Raw genomic sequence first — 19,633 nt, forward strand, 5'->3', positions numbered from 1 at the left:
GGACTCCCTGCGTCTCCTTTACCACCGCTCCTTAATTCCGCCAGTGCTCCTGCTCTGTTGGGGCTCCCTCCTTGCAGTGTGTCAATGGTCCACGAACTTCCAATTCTTGTCTTAATGTCGACTTGCACAGGAACAGAAGATGCCAGCTTTCCAACTCCCTCTCTCCAATCAGTCGGAGTCAGAGTAAAATCATAACTCCAAGCAATCAGAAAAAGGGAAGGGGAAAAGTGGAGAAAATAACCATAAGAAAAGAAAGGCACAGAAGAGACTGGTCCTGATCCCTCGGTACTCCAACAAATCCTCTTCTGACTTTTAATCAGCCTATCAAAGATTCCTGTGAATACTAAAACACATACAAATATTTAGTCCTAATATCAAGGCTCTGCTCTACATTCTACTTCTGTTGTCTACTCTTACATACCCAAGGGACTGTGTTGACCTGTAGCTCTTCTTTCTACTGTGAGGTTCCTTTTTATCTGGGGCTGCCTATTGGTGTTCCATTCTCACACTCTATGCAACTCCGTGTCTTTTATTCTTTTTCTTGTGTTAGGTAACTGGCTTGTGTGAACCTCATCAGTACTGTTTTTTCTGTTATTTTCGTAAATGGATTCTGTTAATTTTGTCTTTTTCTTCTTTTAGGACAGCTGCCTTCCTGCTTGAGTGACGACTTCTCACTATTTTCAGGTAAGCGTTTCGTTTTCTTCTAACATGTAATTACCAAAACTAAGTTTAAACCTTAACTATTTTACATTCCTCAGGAATTCTTATTTCAGCTCCTTGCTGCAGTGTCTATAAATTCGAACTCAAAATATCTTAACCGTTTATCCTTTCATTTAGAATTAGGCACAGTCTTGTAATCATATCACTATTTATCAGCTGAACTGTCCAATCGTAATTAATCACTTAGCTCCGTGTTGACGCTGCTCTTCTCGGCGTGAATGCTGCTTGAACAGTTCCTGAGGCGACGAAGGGTTGTCTATGACGGAGCCGTCCTAAGAGCCTTTTCAGTCAGCTGCGGCGTTTCTACTGATATGGCAATACCCTTCAGGAATAAACTACGCTGTGTCTTTACTTGGAATTTATTTCTCCGGACTCTGGAATTCAGAATGACGTTCTTAAAAACGTTTCTACACTGACGGAATTTTCACTACCTGACCCGGGCAGAATACTCGGTGAAGTGCGCAGCTCTGATAGAGCACGCGCCTCACCTGAACTCCGCTCTGGAATGTTCAGAGAAACTAGACTGGCAACAAGACTGGTAACTGCCCTGCTCATCCGCCATCTTGGAATTCCGTGAATTCCATGCCTTGGACCAGGAAGGAGTCAAACTCCAATTCAGTTTCCTCGTCTTAAGAACCCTTGGTGACCTTTTACTAGGAAGGATCCTGACACAGTGTCACACCCCTGCGTGCTTTCCTGGGTGTCTGTTGGGTCGTGGGCAACTATCTTCCTGCCGCCTCACCCTTCTTGGTTATGCTGATTCCTCCCTCTTAATCCTGGGTGGTTGGTGCCCCTGTACCTGGACTCTTTGACTTGCCTTCAGTGCTGGTGGGGTCTGGCGCTTCTGCCGCGCTCTCCGTGGTCACTTGGCCTTCCTCCTGTAGGGCCTGTCTGTGTGCTGCTTTTAGCTGTCCTCCCTTGTTGTTCCTGTGGGTACACCTTTCTGCATTTTGGATTTTTTTCTTGGGTCCCACCCTCGTCGCCACTGTGGGGGTTGTATTTCCCATGAATGAAGACAGGACACTGATGGCTTTACAACCGCTATTTATTTCGAATTATGACTCTCCACGGAGAGCGCCGAACTTGCTGCTGTGTTAATCAGCTCCGGCACCCGAATTTGCGCTCCTCTCGCGTGACCCAAAATGGCCGCCGTTCACGCTACATCGTCACGTAGCGTGAACACTAGACTGCAAACCCTACACTACACCTGATTAATATGTTTAATTTAATATAAGTCCCTAGTATATGGTACTACCTGTACCTAGGGCCTGTGAATTAAATGCTACTAGACTGCTGCAGCACTTGTACCACCCACTAAGGTAGCACTGTAAAACGTTGCAGGTCTGCCACTATCCTGTAGTGCAGTTTTAACTTGCTATTTCTATCTGGGAAAATGAACCTTTTTCCTGGCCTAAACCTCTTTTTAGTTCTTATAAGTTACCTTTAATATATGCTCTAAAGGCTCATAGGGCAGGGTGCGTGTTTTTTAAAAAGTAGAACATGTGTGTTTATGTTTTACATGTCCTTGCAGGGATAAACTCCAAAAGTGATTTATCACTGCTGTAAGGCTATCTCTTTTACAGAAAAACAAGGGGTTCTCCTATTACACTTAATAAGTGCTAACTTCAGTTTTCGGACCTGGTAGAGAAATGCTGCTTATAGTTGAATGAATTGCAATTTTAAATCCTTTGAATGGTAAAGCTGGATTTTACCTTACTATTCTGAAAATACCTTTTTCTGCAATGAATGAAATGTACTTTTCTGCCTGTGTTCTGGGTGACATGACTGTGAATGCATCTCTTGTGGTATTTTGTTTAGTGCTTCCAGCCACAAAGACAATAACGGCATAGGTGTGAAGAGAGATGGTATTCCTACACTTCACAGGACACTGCCTACAGCACACCACACACAAAGGAACTGGCACCAGATCTTCCCTTGCCTTTGACATCCTAGACAGTTTCTAACCAAACCAGGGAAAGGAGAATAATTGATCAGAACCAGTGGGTTTAGGCCACGGAGTACCCCTCACAGGCTGACACCAGGTGTAAATGTGGAGCCTCTAGACCCTCTCATCAGAACACTCCTGGACTTGTGGAAGATTCAGAATAAGGGCTACCCTGCTGTCTGAAGAAGAAAGAAAGATTGAAGCTTGTGTGAGAAATTGGGTTGTTGGTTGAATGGGGATGACCCTTGTTCAAGGGACAGCCACAATCTCTGTCAGAGTAAACCACACAAGTCTTTAAATTACCCTTTGCTTCGTCCTCTGATAGTGTGGCATAAAGTCAAGCTTAACTTAGAGGCAATATGTAAAGTATTTATGCAGCACACAAACAGCAATAAAGTGACAACACAATACAAGACAAATTCCACACAAATTCAGAAAAATTGAGTAATTTTTAAATAAAATATTTGACACCAAAATGGCAACAATCTGTAGAATTGGAGTTATGAATTAGAAAGTTTAAGATAAAAACTAGCACCTATAAGATCAAAGCGCTAAACACGGACATCAGTCATGCGAGACGGGGGTGAAGTCGAAAAATATTGCCTACCGCGATGGAGCCCAGTTCAGATACAAGAAGTGGATTGGGCTCGGGCGGCCCTTAGCTTTGGATTTAGAAGAAATTTGTGAGAACATATTCTGAGAAAGTAAAGTTCAGTGGGGCAATGCTGGACGTGGTGCCCGAGGAGGGAGCCGTGACATGGGGGATGCTGGAGGAAGTTGTGCTGAAGATATCTACGTTCACAGTTAGTCTCTGTTTTGGAAGTTGAAAATCTCCAGCTGGGGCACTAGAGGGCTCACGGCAAGATGGCCGCACCCTAGTGCTGCTCTGCCTGGCCGGGCTGTAATCTGCCTAATATCTGCTCTAGAAAGTGCGCATCTGCTTCCATGACCAGACTGGGAGGTGAGGTGTAACTGCCCCGTGCTGAGTGGGAGCCGATTTGGAGGTTTTGCCAGCGTTAGGGACAAGAAAGAAGCTCATCACACTGCTCGGCTCGCGCTCCCAAAATGGCACCTGCAGTGTTTTCCTGAACTGAGGCACTTCTACAGCAGCTGGTGGCTCACGCTGCATCTGGTCCCTGAAGCATGGGACGCTGTGGAGCTTTAGTCTTAGGACATCGGCTTGGGTGCTCTCCTTGCCCCGGAGATTGGGAGCGTGGACTCGGTGCACGGCGGCGTCGAGCGCGGAAGCCACCGACAACACTCCCAACTTTCCTGACCTCCTGCCGTGCCCGGCTGCAGATTGTGGACCCCGTACGGCTAGTTGTGGTGAGTGGGGCGCAGCGCCTGGCTGGACCTAAAGTTAGGAGTCCTAACTTTAGTACTCCTAAACTGCCATAAATCCTAACTTTAAGACATTTCGTATTCACAGAAGGCATTTAGGAGTCCTAAAGTTAGGAGTCCTAACTTTACTACTAAACTGACAAAAATCCTAACTTTAAGACTGACAAAAAGTCTTATTTTAAGACTTTGGGTATTCCCTGAAGTCATTTAAGAGACCTAAAGTTAGAAGTCCTAACTTTTGAGAATACCGAAATGAGTAAGTGCCTTCTGTGAATACCAAAATGAGTAAGTGCCTTCTGTGAATACCAAAATGGTTGTAAGTTTAAGATTTTGGCTCAAGTTAGTTCTGTGAATCGGGCTCACAGCCATCATGGGGAGAACTGACAAATTACAGCCTCACCTCACGTTTGAGACGCGGATGCCTTCCAAGTCCTTGCAAAAGGCCGCCTCGGAGGTGGATGCCCTGGGAGACAGTCCCCCTATACTAGAAGCTACTTTACTGGCAATGCAGCGTAGCCTTCAATCCATACAGGGTACAATGAAGGCAGTGAATCATCGTCTAGACCACTTGTCTGCGTAACTTGAAAAACAAAATACTTGCAAGGGGGAGGTTGAACAGCGAGTTTCAGCTCCAGAGGATGGCCAAAGTGAAGTGGCAGGCAAAACGTTTAACATGGAGAGGGTGTTGTCCCTTATCCTTGCCAAAGATGAAGATTTAGAAGCGCAGTTCCAGTACAATAACACCAGACTGACTGGGCTGCCGGAATCCAGCAATGTGGGGAGAATAGAACAATATATAGAGACCCTCATTAAAGATAGTTTCGGCACTAAGCATCTATCCCATATGTTCGTTGTTGAGCGTGCGCATCGCTCAATTGCAGCACAGCTACCTCCTGGTGCTGCTCCCTGCCCTATCATAGCAAGACTATTAAATTACAGGGACCAAGACAATATTTTGCAGCTCGCCAGGGACAAAGGGACTTTTGCGTATCAGGGCAATACTTTATCTTTCTTCCCTGACTTCACGGCCACAGTGCAATCTGCTAGGAGGGAGTTTAGTGCTGTAAAGACATTCCCACAATCAGAGAACATACCCTACTCCATGCTGTATCTTGCACGTATGCGGAAAGGACCAGATGGCACTTGCAAGATCTTCTCAAACCCCAAGGCTGATATGGAAAATGTGGAACAGCTGAAACACAGGCAGGGAGCGGTGCATACGCTCCCAGAGTAAGAGGATTGAACCATGATATTGTTACTTGACTTGTTCTTTATTTTATTGTGAAGCATTACTACTCACTGCAAAATGTGAAGGTTAATGTATCTGTGGAGACTTGTTGATTAGTTTACTCCATTTCAGGTAGCTAGTATGCCCTTGTTCCCTTGCAGGATATTAAGGCATAGTCATACTTTTTAGGTGCAGGATATAGACCTGCTCGACCACCTCTCACTAGTTGGGAGGCCAGTTGCACTCTGCAACCACCCATATGGGTGTACCCCAAATGCTCAGTTACTTCATCTGTTTTTCTTGGGGACTGGGATGGCTGTGGCACTGTTGGGGATGCTGAAGTGGGTGGGGGGGTTGAGTTTGGGTGGGTGGAATGGGTGGACTAGTGTGGTATTCTTTCATGCCTTCATTGTCTTGATCATTTGTGGTATTTTTTATATGTTAGACAAGATGCACATCACTGGTTACATCTTTGCTGGTCGAATGTACAGTATGAGTAATGTGGTTAAGTTTGTCACTTGGAATGTGCGCAGACTTAACTCACCGAAAGATTCGTTCAGTCTTTGCTTAATTGGACAGACTGGGAGTGCAGGTAGCCCTACTCCAGGAGACACATCTTACTAAGGCCTCGGCGCAAAACATATGTACGCAATGGGCTGCTGTAAAAATTGAATCCTTGTATTCAACTTATTCGAGGGGGGTGATGATCTTAATAAAAAAGGAGTAGCCTTGACCTTGCTTTAGACGGATGCAGATAAGCAAGGGCGAGTGGCGATTATACATGGTCATCTGGGGAGTAAGTCTGTTTTGCTGGTCAATATATATGGGGCAAATATAGATCACCCCTCCTTTTTTTCAGACGTGTGGCGTCACATCTCAGGGTTCCCACCGGCGGAGATAATCTGGGGGGAGGCTTCAATGTCTGCTTGGATGTCTCCCAGGACAGAAATGGCAGTACCAATGGCAGGAGTAAGCAGGCAACAACAAAAATGCTGAGTTTTACTCCAAACCATACTTTGTTCACCAGGCTAACAACCGTTCAATTATTAACCATATATTGGATTTAATCCATCAATATTTATTTCTTTTTAGAAGATTCCAAAAAAAACACAAGACATAGTACAAAATGTATTTATAAATATGTGAAACACACCTGAAATTTGTTTGGGGGATAAACATATACAACAAAACTGAAACGTAAATTATAATTATAAATTATAAAGCAATTCACACCGTCTCTTGCATAACCTGACTCAGCTTGTCTTCATATCCAACTATCACACCCACAAACTTACAATACCAAAACAAACATGTAACATATAACAACATGGGAATATGTCAGAAGTTGTCGGAACCCCGAGTCAAGAGAATATTAAGGAACTGGTGGATGGGGATGGGGTAACACATTATTTGACTTTTGAACTCAGCGATATCATGTTAAGATTTTACACTGCACTTTATGCAGCCAAAGAAGGCCCTCCGTCTGCAGAAATTGACTCCTATCGTGAAGACGTGGCATTGTGGTGGCTCTCAAATACACACAGAGAATATTTAATGCAGCCTTTCGAAGAGGAAGATGTCAAATTTGCTAGTATGCGCGTATCAAGAGAGAGAGAGAAGACAAGAAAGCTAGTCCGAGTCCCCGTAGTTTATATGTGTTATCAAAAGAGACTAGCTTAAATATGACCAATATTGTTAGGACTCTGATTAGATTTGTCATGGGCACCTCGTTGGTGAGTTCATGAAGCCCTCACCCACCAACCTGGTTGGTGGCATGCTTCATCATCGGGGCGAGTATGTGTTGTGTTGAATTATGCCACTATCAATAGTGCGGGCATGGAATTTCAAGGAGATGCAATGAATCATCACAGGTTGCTGTAGGAGCGGGAGGCTATGGGGAACACACCCGCTTCACTCCTGGAAGCATTGGCTGCAAAATCTAAGCGTAAGAGTGTTTACTCACGCCCCATCCCACTTTGTATCTCATGCATATGTGTGATACCCGTGTTTTAGTGACACCACCCCCAATTATTTGCGATAATCACAATAATGGTACCACCAGTGCCATTACACTTTTGCCGACTGTAGTCTACCCACTGAGCACTGTAGATTCGGCATTCTATGTATATGACTATGTGGTGAAGACGCCTATTTGACTCTCCTCTTCTTACATGTTTTGTCTATGTCTTCAATGTTGTCGGTCCAGGCATATATGATAAGGGAATCCCCCTCTCACACTTAGAGAAACACCTTAGTGAGTGTAACACATAGCCTGGATTACACTCCTTTTTAACCTGCACTACACTCTATTTTAAAAAGGTCCTGAGGAAAGCCAGATTTAGTTTAAGGCACTGGCTGAAACATGTCGAACAACTGATGGATGTAGGAGGTAGTAACTCGTCTCCCTTAAACATCCCCAAGCCTTATTTTAACCGCTGATGGGGGCCCAGTTATTAAAATTCAATTTACCCTCTGGTACTGGGACCCTCGCCAAGCTGTTTTAACTCACACTTCATTTTACACCTCACACTGCACTCTCAGTAAAATACCAGCTCCGCTGTAATCAGGCGTCGCAGCACACCCGGGACACATTAGGTGTCACTGGGTGGGCCCGATGACGAAGCATGCCACCAACCAGGTTGGTGGGTGAGGGCTTCATGAACTCCCCAACGAGGTGCCCATGACAAATCTAATCAGAGTCCTAACAATATTGGTCAAACTTGCTAGTATGTCACTGCCCATCTGTAAAGCATCTGGTATGGATGGATTACTGGGCGAATTCTATAAAATGTATGTGGATGATATCACACCTAGGTTATTGACTGTCTTTGCAGAGGCTTATGACAAAGGGGAAGTCCCACCCACTCTTAGAGAGGCTCTGCTTGTAACCTTGCTAAAACCCGATAAGCCCCCAGATAGACCTGAATCTTATAGGCCCCTCTCAATTTTAAACATTGACACCAAAATGCTAGCAAAGATGGTCACAACCCGGTTGCAGCCACTGATCCCTATTTTAGTTTTACCTGACCAGTCCGGATTTGTAGCTGCGTTCTCTACTACACACAATCTCTGCACCGTATTCTCAACGCTACATTACTTTGAACCCGACTTTCAAGCGGTGGCTGTGCTGCTTAATGCAGCAAAGGACTTTGATTCCCTTCACTGGGACTTCATGTTTACAGTTTTAACACAAATGGGCCTCCCTCCTTTCTTTCCTCAATGGCTCCAGGTACTCTACAATGCCCTGGCCGCCAGGTGCGTGTTAATGGATGGGTTTCCTCAGCGTTTCCTATAGACTGGGGCACGCAGCAAGGATGCCCCCTATCACCATTGCTCTTTTCACTGGCTCTGGAGTCCCTAGCCTGTAAGCTTAGAGAAATGCATGCAGCAGTGGCATTATTATTCAGGCAGCGACCGCTCGTGGTCTCCTTACATGCTGATGATATGCTTTTATATGTTAAAGAACCTGCCACCTTCTTGCCGGCTCTTCTGCGGGAAAACGTGGAATTTGAGCAATATTCAGGCCTGGGTTTTAATTGGTCAAAATCAGTGGTGTGCCAGCTGACAGCTGGTACTAAGCAGATAGACCAAGATTTCCCTCTGAGGTGGACTCAGGATCCGGTGCGTTATCTTGGGGTTTGGATGCACAGAGACCCCGAAAAGGTGATCTCAGAAAACTACGGTCGGGCTCTTACACGTATCACTGAACAGGTGGAGCAATGGGTGCGCTTGCCTCTCTCTCTTACGGATCAACTTGCAGTTGTTAAAATGTCCTTTCTACCTAAGCTTTTATATTTTTTAGTCAATATTCCAATCAAACTGAATATAGGACTATTCCAGACGATACATTCTGCAATTCTTACAATCGTGTGGGGTGGGAAGAAACCAAGATGTAGCTGGGATGTATTAGTGCTATCATTTGACCGTGTGTGGTTTGAAGCTCCGAAGTTTCACCTATAATATTTATGTGCCCATGCGCAGTTTGCGCACTACTGGCATTATCCACCAAGATTTTTACCTCACCTTCGATTGAATCTGACGCTGTCCGACCATCGCCTCTGCAGGCAGCGACCCTCTCTGGGGAATCAGGGGGTCCGAGAACTGATATTAAACGAGTGTTATGCACTGCTTGGGCCTGGAAGATGCCTGCCAAACGGACGTGACTTCCATATATATATGCCCAGTGGTTACCACTAGCCTCACACCCAGACAACTCTGCAGCAAGGGAGAAACCAGCCGTAAAGGATCTAGCAGCTGTAGGTATATCCCGAATGGGAGGTCTTTACACACATGGTCGATTCAGGTCCTTGCAAGATGTACAAGGATCTACTGCTTGTGGGTTCATGCTAGGTTTCACTTACGTTAGAGTGCAGCAAGCTATTAGAACTATTTACCCAGACTACCCAGAGGAACCTGTTATTCTGCAAGCGTTGCAGGTTATGCTGGGATGGAGGAGCGAAAATGCTTCATTACTAAACTCTATAATGCCTCATTGCACGAGCGGTAGATTCAAGAGCAACCTTCTTATCACAGATGGCAGAATGAGCTAGGACCTGCACTTATACTGGGTGTGTGGAAAGACTGTTGTGAGCTAACCGGTCACCTCACGGCGAATTGCAATCTACGGCTTATCCACTTTAAATATTTGCACCAATTTTTTTATACCCCATGGCAACTTAGTAAGTATGGTTTGCGTGAATCTGCTAATTGTGTGCGCTGTGGGCAAGCCAACGCTGATTGATTTTTTACACATGTTTTGGAAATGTCCTGGAATTTCTGCTTTCTGGTCCAAGGTTACAAATATTCTCACGGATGTTGTGTTGGAACCTGTACTTTGCATGCCAGAGTGCTGCCTGCTTGATTATGTGAAAAAGTTAAAGCCATGCAATCGGTGGATAGCCGCAATTTCCACTTAGTTTGTGAAAAGGTCTGTAGCACTTTGCTGGGGGCAAAAAACATTCCCACAGTAAAAAACTGGATTCAAGACTTGCTTTATTGCAGAGACAGATTTGAGATATATGCTGAGGAGTTACCTGAAACCTCACACCCCAAAGATTTCTGGGCGCCCCTTACGGCATTATTGCTCACTCAGCCGGGCTTGATATGAACGGTCTGTACTTTATTCATACTATCTGGCGGGAGGTTATTCCTCATGATGTAGAGCCCCGCCATGAATGTTCACTGACAACCTACTCATGCCTGTATCTGATATCTAATATGTCTCCAATGTAAGATGTACTGTAGTCCACCTTGTTGGGGGGAGTCTGGGGTTTGTTCAGCTCTTGTTCTCTCTGGCATGCTTACCCAAATTGCATATATATGTATGTCTATATGCCATTTGATTCAATAAATAAAAAAATAAAAATAAAAAAACTTCAGCTTGATGAGGCAGGAGGCTATAGTCGATGAGAGCTCCAGGAAGCCGGAATTCCCTTCACCAAGGGGCCAATGAACAGGATTTATTTCTGTGGAGAAGAATGAAGTAGGAGCTACCACAAAGTCAGTCTGACCAACAGTGCACCTCAGGCAGATCGACTAACCGGTTTGTCCTGGTCTTCCCTTGGATTTTGAGTCCTGAGTTTTAGATTTTGGCTATTGTGCACTGTTAGCACCACAACCAAGGGTCCAGGACTGGAGGGGCACCATTTGGAGTTCATGACTCACTCAGGCTGGGTCCTTATGAAGGGAGCCTTTTATGTCCCTGATGCTCTGATCAGGTGGCCAGCAAACTAGCCCTTGGAGTCACTTTGGTAGTCATGGGTTCATGTGATGAAGCAGGGCTCAATCAGCATGACAGTCCTCAGAAAGTTCAAGGCAGGCATAAATAAAGTCCTTGCAGATGCAGCAAAGCAGTATTGTGGAGTACATAGCAGGCCACAGCAGCAGGCAGTCATCTGAGAGTCCTTCCATAGGTGAAGAAAGTAAACTGGGGAGTAGTGCAGAGGTCCAGTTTGTATACTTAGGGCTTTCTCTGAAGTAGAAGAAGCTCTAGAGAATTTCCTTTCACATCCTTATAGGTTCCTGACTCCCCTACCTCCAAGCTTTCTGTATGTGCAATGCAGGAGTGACATCCGTTGTATGAACCCCTATTAAGTTGCAAGTGGGGCTGTGCTAATCTCTGCTCCCTCATCCTGCCAGTTGATGACCGATCCAGGCAAACTTGATTCCTCAATTGTGTGGCTGTCTGGGAGGAATAAACAAAATGAAACTGACAGCTACACCCAGTCATGTGACCCAGGAACAGGTTGCATGCACCAAATAGTTGGGGCAGGAAAATGCCAACTTTCTAAAAGAAGCCTCTTCAAAACAGTGATTTAAAATTTGTAATTTGAAATCCTACTTTACCATAAAGGATCATTTTTAATTATCGATTTATAGATACAAAACATGAAATACTTTCGTATTCCCAATCAGAAGTTAGCACTTATTAAATTTAATAAGGCAACCCAATGTTATCTTTTGGGATAGGTAGGCCTCACTGTAGTGAAAAATCAATTTGGAACATTAATAATGGAAAAGTACATGTCAACCTTTTAATTACAATGCATCCTGCCGCATGTGCTACCTAGGGCCCACTTTAGGGGTGCCCTACATGTAATAAAAGGGGAGTATGAGGGTTGAGAAGGGGATTTAATTGGCAGCTGAAACTTCGTTCAGACTGCAAATGAAGAGCTGGGGCATGCTGAAAAAGGCAACTTAAGTGGGTAGCACAATTTGTGCTGCAGGCTCACTGGTACCATTTACAGGCCCTGGGTATATGGTACCACTCTACAAGGGGCTAGTAAGTACATTAAATATTCCAATTATGTGTAAGCAAATTTGACCATGTTTAGGGTAGTGAGCACAAGCACCTAAGAAATGGTTAGGATAGTGGATAGTTCCAATCTGTAAAAATCTGGGGATTAGACAGTGCTATGAATCATTTCGAATACTAAAAACTGATCTTTCCACTCCAATCGTTTTCGCTGTAACTAAATTTCTAGCAGTAATGTGGTTTATGAGACAGAACTATCTGAATGTTCAGCCCAGTGGGATTGTGTAGACACATGCTTATAGTCTTGGGGAGTTTGATTATTAATTACACAAGGGCAGGGCTCTCTGATGATGATGCTTGAATTCCTTTTCATCGATGTTTTATTTCACTCTGATGTTATAGCTCAATGGATATGACTTGATGGTTGGTTTTAAGGCAATGAATTGATTTAAAGCGTCCTAAATTTTAATGTTGAATGTAATGTGATTTCTTTTATGACAATTTTGTCGAAATAAAGATGATATGGAAGGTTAGCATTGGTATAGTGCGCAGAGTAGTAAATCCCAAAAAACGAATTCAACAAAAATAGGAGGGGTGAAGACAAAAAGTAGGGGGTGACCATTCAGCGATGCTTCAATAGTTCTGCTTGCCTTGATGCGAGGCTCCCTAGACCTAAGGTTCAGTTGTCTGACCTCCTGTTTGAACTGCCGGAACACAACAATCTTTCAGAACCTGGCTCTGCAACATCCCATCTGACCAGCACCAGCTGGACCTGACTTGACCTGCTTGAGACCGGCTGCTGGCATATGGTGGAGTGAGTTCTGATTCTTAGAGGTGTTCCCCAGGTCATGGATATTTGTTTGTCATCAGACTGTACTACTTCTGAAGAAAAGGTGAAGATACTGGAGTTTTGGACTCTTCATGCTGAGAATCAACCACTCGCAATAACCACCAATGCTCCAGCAGTACCTGCTCATTGCGAATACAGCAATCATCTGCAACACCCACCAACATGACGTTCTAGCGAGACCTGCACCTTGCTCTGACAGCACCACCAATGACCACCAATGCAAAGTTTCAGTGACTACCAGCTTTGTGTGCTACAACAGAGACAGTCTATGATGCCTGACCTTCACCTCAAGGCCCTCGCCAACAAGAACACCAGCTCTACCCCAGGATGTGAAAAGGTTACTTCAGTGGGATGAACCTGGCCCCTCTATCTGACCTGCGCTCTATTGTGTTTGACCTGTTATTGAAACTTCCCCCTGTTCTTGTGCGATCAGATAACTGTGAATGGCACTTTGTGTTTTTTGCTGCTGTTTCAGCTAAACATTTTAAAACTCATATCTCTGGTTCTACTGATTGGATTATTATTGTTTGTGTGTCATTTATTAGATTTTAATCTATTGTTCTAAATTGGTTTGGGATTTGAGTTGTGTTTTCAAGTTATTACTGTTTGAATGCTGCATGAATAATTTACACATTGACTCTGATGCTGCGCTAATCCAACCCTCTTTACTGTTGGTGATCCAATGGACCTTGGCTTCTCCGACTGAGAGGTAAAGGGAGCTAGCATTTAATCAATTAATTTATTCAACAGGGCAACCGATTTGTACATCAAGTTACGACATAGAATCCTTAGTACCATGCTGTAAACATACAGAAGAGCAACTGGAAAACCCAACCTCCTAAAGATGTTTAGACATACCAATAGAAGGCAGACAAAAGTTCAGTCACAGCAATACAAAAGATCAATAACAGAATTTGGTGCCTCAGAGAAGAGTTTCTGATTCTCTTTTATATTCATAAGAAAATGTAAAATCATCTAAGTAAAGTCCAAACTAAGGAGGATACTTTAAAAACCTTAAAAAGATCCAACAAATCAGGGAAATGCATAGAAATAGCAAAATGCTGTAAAGTGCTAGAAGGTACAGAAAGGTGTCAGCCTTTTAGAAGCTTGGTCAAGAGTCTTCTTGGGTCAGGAAAACACGTTTTATTCTAAACCACACTCTGCATGAGTCTAAGGGAAGCACAGAGATGTAAAGCTCTCAAAGTCCAGAGGAAAGTGTCTGTTTCCACAGACAGTGTGAAATCCAGTTATTCATACCAGAATCTCCCAGGTAATATCCATCTGCTCATATCACAAAGGGCTCCATTGTATTTTTCTAATCTCAGGTTGTAATCAGAAACATCAACATTTTCTCCAAGGCCAGACACAAGAATGGTATTGTCCATTGTCACCTAGTAGCCTTTGCAACATTAATAAATGGACACTTTCAGTTGAGGCTCTGGCTTCATATGTCCCCTGTTAAGGTCTTCTTCTCAGGCTCTCTCTCATCACTAGACCAGTGTTGTATCTATTCTCAATCTAACAAACAAGGAAAAGACATGCAATCAAAAAATAAAAAACAGCATTTCATGCAGAAAAAAATGCATGCCTAGTTAGGACGACTTTAAGTATTACATTGATGGTGCACCTTTAGGATGTGTGTGCACATTCAAACCCAAACAAATAGAATTGTCAATACCTTAGATTCAGGCTGGGCTTGGGAGAACATGACGGCCGGAAGCTAACGGCCGTGATGTAGCCCCTCCCACTGTGTGCGGCATCCAAACCTGGCTAGCGGCGAGCGGCTGGCGGTGGCTGCTCCTTGTGTTTCTCTTTTTTACTCCTAGAACAGCCCGTATGAGCCGCCTCGTCTAGGTGCAGCAGCAATTTACGTCAGATGGAGGAAGCCGACAGTTTCATTGAAAAGATTAGGAAAGCAGCAGTGGTGGAAGCGTGGTCGGGGTGTAACTAGCTGGGACATATTTGAAGCTCATTTAAGAAAAAATGGGGCCTGCGATTTTGCATTAAATTGAGCATTACATTGTCAACCACCAATTTGCAGCCATCGTCTTGGATAAGCTTATTCATTCTTTACTATTATTTCACTATTTTGATCGCACATCGGGGGGGGGCATCCGCCTAAGAGCTAATGCTCAGAAAAGAAGGGAGAGTTCCCCATGGTGGGATAGGTTCTTTGAGGTCACGGGGGGGCGGGAGGGGAGGGAAGGGGGGCGCGGGTAAGGTTGCAGTGGGAGAAAATAAAAAAATGAGTCCTCATTTCCCTTTTATTCCTATTAGTTCTTTGCCGGGCAAATGGGCTTCAGGGTGCTTAGCTAAAGTAAGAGTGGTAGATGTCACCTAATGGCTAATATTATGATAACATTTATTTCGTGGAACATTAATGGGCTTCGGTGTCCTCGGAGATGCAGGCTGGTAATGAAGTATATGGAACAATCTCCAGCCCAAATCTTTCTCCTCCAAGAGACCCACTTAAACTTTAGCAATAGTAAGGAGATCTTTTGGAAATTCAGATGGGTGGGATCATTCTGCTGTTCTGAGCAGACAGTGTCTAATAAGGGGGTTGCAGTCCTAATTAAGGTCGGGACTGGTGGCTCCATGAAGTCAATATCTACAGATCAGACGGGAAGGTGGATTCTGGCGCAGGCAGATTTTGGGGGGAAGGAGCTGGCTATTGTATCTTACTACAGCCCCAACATCGACGATCCTGCCTGTTTGTTCAGAGTGCAGACCAAATTGGTGGAGGTCACCTCTTCTGTAGTTATAGGGGGTGATTTTAATGTTCGCCTCGACCTTTGTCAGGATCGATCAAATTATAGTTAGCACATTGCTGCTCCACGATCCCGTCAACATGATCCATGAGCTAGGCCTAATAGATGCCTGGAAGGCCAAGGGGGGGGGAGGCAGTCCCAGGCTTCACTTATTTTAGTAAAAAACACGGGCACGCCTAAAGATTAGGTTATATCCTAATGGACAGGCCATGCTTAGAGACTCTGGTGGATATCAATATACTCAAATCAACAAAAGAGTGTGCCTCTCAGCGATAGGTAGATAAGAAAGAATCGAATTGGAATATTTTAGAAGGTCCTCACTCACCACCTAATCGTGACATGCTTCTTCATAGGGCCCCACCGGGAAGGTCTAAAACCAACCCGGTGTGCTTCGATGCCAAAGTTACTGCGGAGCTGGTATGTGAAAATGTGCGTGGTGAGTGGAGTGAGTTTAAAAATGAACCAGATTGTAGTCTATTACCGGACCCCGTCATCGATGGGGTCCAGTAATAGAGGCGTGTCCAGGTTACCAAATGGGTGCTTGGCTTTGACGGCGGTGTGCTTACTAGGCACCACCCCCTCCCGTGACCCTTGGGGCGATCAAAATTCGCACTCGTAATAATCGCTGGGTGCTGACAATCACGAGTACCTTTCCCACTAGCAGGTTTCACATTTTCTTTTTCCTGCTTTTGATTATTTTTCACACTATGACCTCCAGGTTAGGGTGACCCTTAGCGTGCTCATACCTCCGGGATCTACACTACGGTCCTGACGAATGCCTAGTAAATTACATACACACAGGCAGAAACATGTTGACCTCACGTAACAGGACTAATCTATCCAGCTTCCCAACTGCCTGCTTCATTTTTAACTGTACCAGGTTGGCCTGTAAATAAAAAGTTTTTTAGGCTACAATCTGGTTCATTTTTAAACTCACTCCACTCACCACGCACAATTTTATGTACCAGCTCCGCAGTAACTCTGGCGTCGAAGCACACCGTGATGGTTTTAGACCTTCCCGGTGGGGCCCTATGATGAAGTATGTCACCCCTAGGTGGTGAGTGAGGGCCTTCTAAAAGATTCCAATTCGATTCTTTCTTATCCACCTAACCCTCCTCTCGCTGAGAGGCACACTCTTTTGTTGATTTGATTATATAACCCAGGGGGACCAAGAGTGTTCCTTCTACTTATAAAACCCTCTCTCTCTTGTTGTTTACCCGGATATCAATATACTCCCAAGCGTCCTATCGGATCATGCCCCTATTTCGTTCATACTCTCGATAGGTAGATCTAGGTCTAATTTAGCGCCTAGATGGACCCTGAAAAGGGCAATGCTTTATAACCAGGACATAGTCACTGCGGTCAGTACATCTATTGACAATTACTTTCACTACAACATCGGCTCAACATCGCCTGAGTTTGTCTGGCACGCATTCAAAGCCCACATTCGGGGTCATTTGCACAGCTTGACTTGTACTAAGAATAGGGAGGAGGTATTGAAATTTAAAAAACTGGAAGATAAGATTTCTTATCTAGAAAGTGCTAGATTGAGTGGTCATTTAGATAATTTGCCACAAGTCCTTGATGACTTGGAACGACTACGATTGGAATATAGGGGGATGCTAGATCTGAAAGTTAAGGCGCAATGGGCAGTCCATGGTATGGAGAATTATGAATATGGGGAAAAAGTTGGAGCAATTTTGGCCCGTAAGATCAAAGCGGATCGTGTACGAAATACCATTAATAACTTAATTGTAGATGATCTGGGGAACTACCTCTTGCGATAAGGATGATATGCAGAGGTATCTACTCTCTCTATTTTCTAAACGCTATGAGGAGGAGTCGTCTCCAAGCCCCGATAACACCCTAAAATGGCTGGAAAGCAAGGCCTTACCAAGTTTGACAGAAGAAGGTCAAGACATGCTTAATAGCCCCTTTACGGAGGAAGAAATCAGACTCTATATTAAGAAAATAAAGAATAATAAAGCTGCAGGGACCGACGCTCTTCCAGGAGAAGTATTTAAAGTTTTTCAAGAGGCCTTGGTCCCAAGGCTTTGTGAGCTGTTCAACTATGTATACAGTCCAGAGGGAAGGGCTCCTCCATCTTGGAAAGAGTCCATAATAGTACTTATTTTAAAACCAGGGAAGGACCCCCTTAAGGCAGACTCCTATAGGCCAATCTCCCTGCTTAACGCGGATGATAAGATCTTTACCAGCATTTTGGCAGGGAGATTGGCTAAGCTGGCCCCGCAACTTATTAATCCTGACCACAAGGGCTTTGTCCCTGGCAGACATATTCAAGAGCTAACTCTGCAACTAATAGGCAGTATTGATTTAGCGTTGGCACAGTCGGAGCCCTTGGCAGTGGCTGCTTATGACCCAGCGAAGGCCTTTGACCGTGTCAACTGGGACTTCCTATGGGAAGTTTTAAGAACTATGGGCTTTGGAACAATCTTTATTCAAACACTTGGAGGGTGCTATGAGGGCGCCTCTGTAGCTATACTCTTAAATGGCCTTCTGACGCCGCACTTTAACATAAAAAGGGTAACAAGGCAGGGGTGCCCCATCTCGCCCCTTCTGTTTGATATCTACATCGAACCCCTTGTGCAGGCATTGAAGATGGACGATTTGATCACCCCCTTCAGAGTTATGTATTACAGTTGTAAATTAGCCCTTTACGCTGATGATCTGCCGGTCTATACCAGTAATCCGGCGGAGGTGTTCCCTAGGGTGGAGGATGCTCTGACTGAATTTGGTCTGTACTCTGGCTACCTGATTAACAACTCCAAAACCGAGGTTATGTGCTGGGTGGGTGGATAACTTGGCAGGCACCCGCAGCAGTGAGTTTTAGTATCTGGGGATAATAATAACACAAGAGCTAAACAGCATCACCCAGACCAATATGAAGAAGGCGGCCAAGGAGATCGACCATCTTTTCACCAGATGGCAGAACCTTCCTCTGACAATATATGGCCGCGTGAATTTGGTTAAGATGGTCATCCTGCCCAGATTGAGGTACCTGTTCAGTACTATACCTTTGGTCTTTCCTGATAAACTTCTGGGGAACATCCAGGGGAAAATAGGCAGTTTCATATGGGTGAATAAAAACTCCAGGCTCTCCTGGAAAAAGCTAAAAAGAAAATTGTTAAAAGGAGGTCTAGTGATGCCGGATGTGCTCTGGTATTTATTCCCTTTCCAGCTAAAAAATATACGTAGTCTCCTTTCTATCCCTGATGATTCCAACTGGGGTCGGATCTTGACTATAATGGCAAATCTTGAGGGGGGAGATACTGGTTTTCTGTATAAATTCGGAGCGCCAAAATTTTACAAAAAAGTCTGACTCAAGGTCTTAAAAATAGCTCTTCTCGCCTGGAACAGAGTCAAAGGGAGATGGAATATTAGATACTACTCCAACTTTTCCCCAATTTGAGATTCCCCTGGTCTACCGTTATTCCTCAGAGATAGTTTATCATCCACCATCAGGAGAGCAGGGATTAAAGTATGGTCTGACCCAGTAAAATCTGAGGGGGTTCTCCCATGGGAGGTCCTGAGATTAGATCTTTCTCCAGATTCAAATATATGCAACTTTGTTCTTGGTTCCTGGCAGAGAAAGAGAACATTGGTGGTAATTGGGATATCGAGTATGCCCTTCAATGTCCTAACCCAAGAAAAAAAGAAGTAGGATTCTGGTATAGAAACCTGTTGGACACGGAGGATCTACAGTCCCCCCCACTTGACCTTGTTTGGAATTCCTCCACGCTAGAGGAAGCTTCAGTCAGTCTGTATGGGACATCCCTCCAAATCTTACATAAGTTCGTCAGGCCAGACTCTCTGAAAAAAAATACTTCTATGTCATCAATAGGCTGTATTATACGCTGAAAAAATAGCGAAATTTGTGAGTCCGTCCCCTAGGTGCCCCAGATGCGGCCTGGTTGAGGCCAATGATATTCACATTTTTTTTCTTGCGCTATTCTGAGTCTCTTTTGGGCTAATGTGGAGAGGGCTTTGTAGGGTATTTTTAAAAATA

The sequence above is a fragment of the Lissotriton helveticus genome, chromosome 1_1 (assembly GCF_964261635.1).
Source record: "Lissotriton helveticus chromosome 1_1, aLisHel1.1, whole genome shotgun sequence".
In the NCBI taxonomy this organism is placed as follows: Eukaryota; Metazoa; Chordata; class Amphibia; order Caudata; family Salamandridae; genus Lissotriton; species Lissotriton helveticus.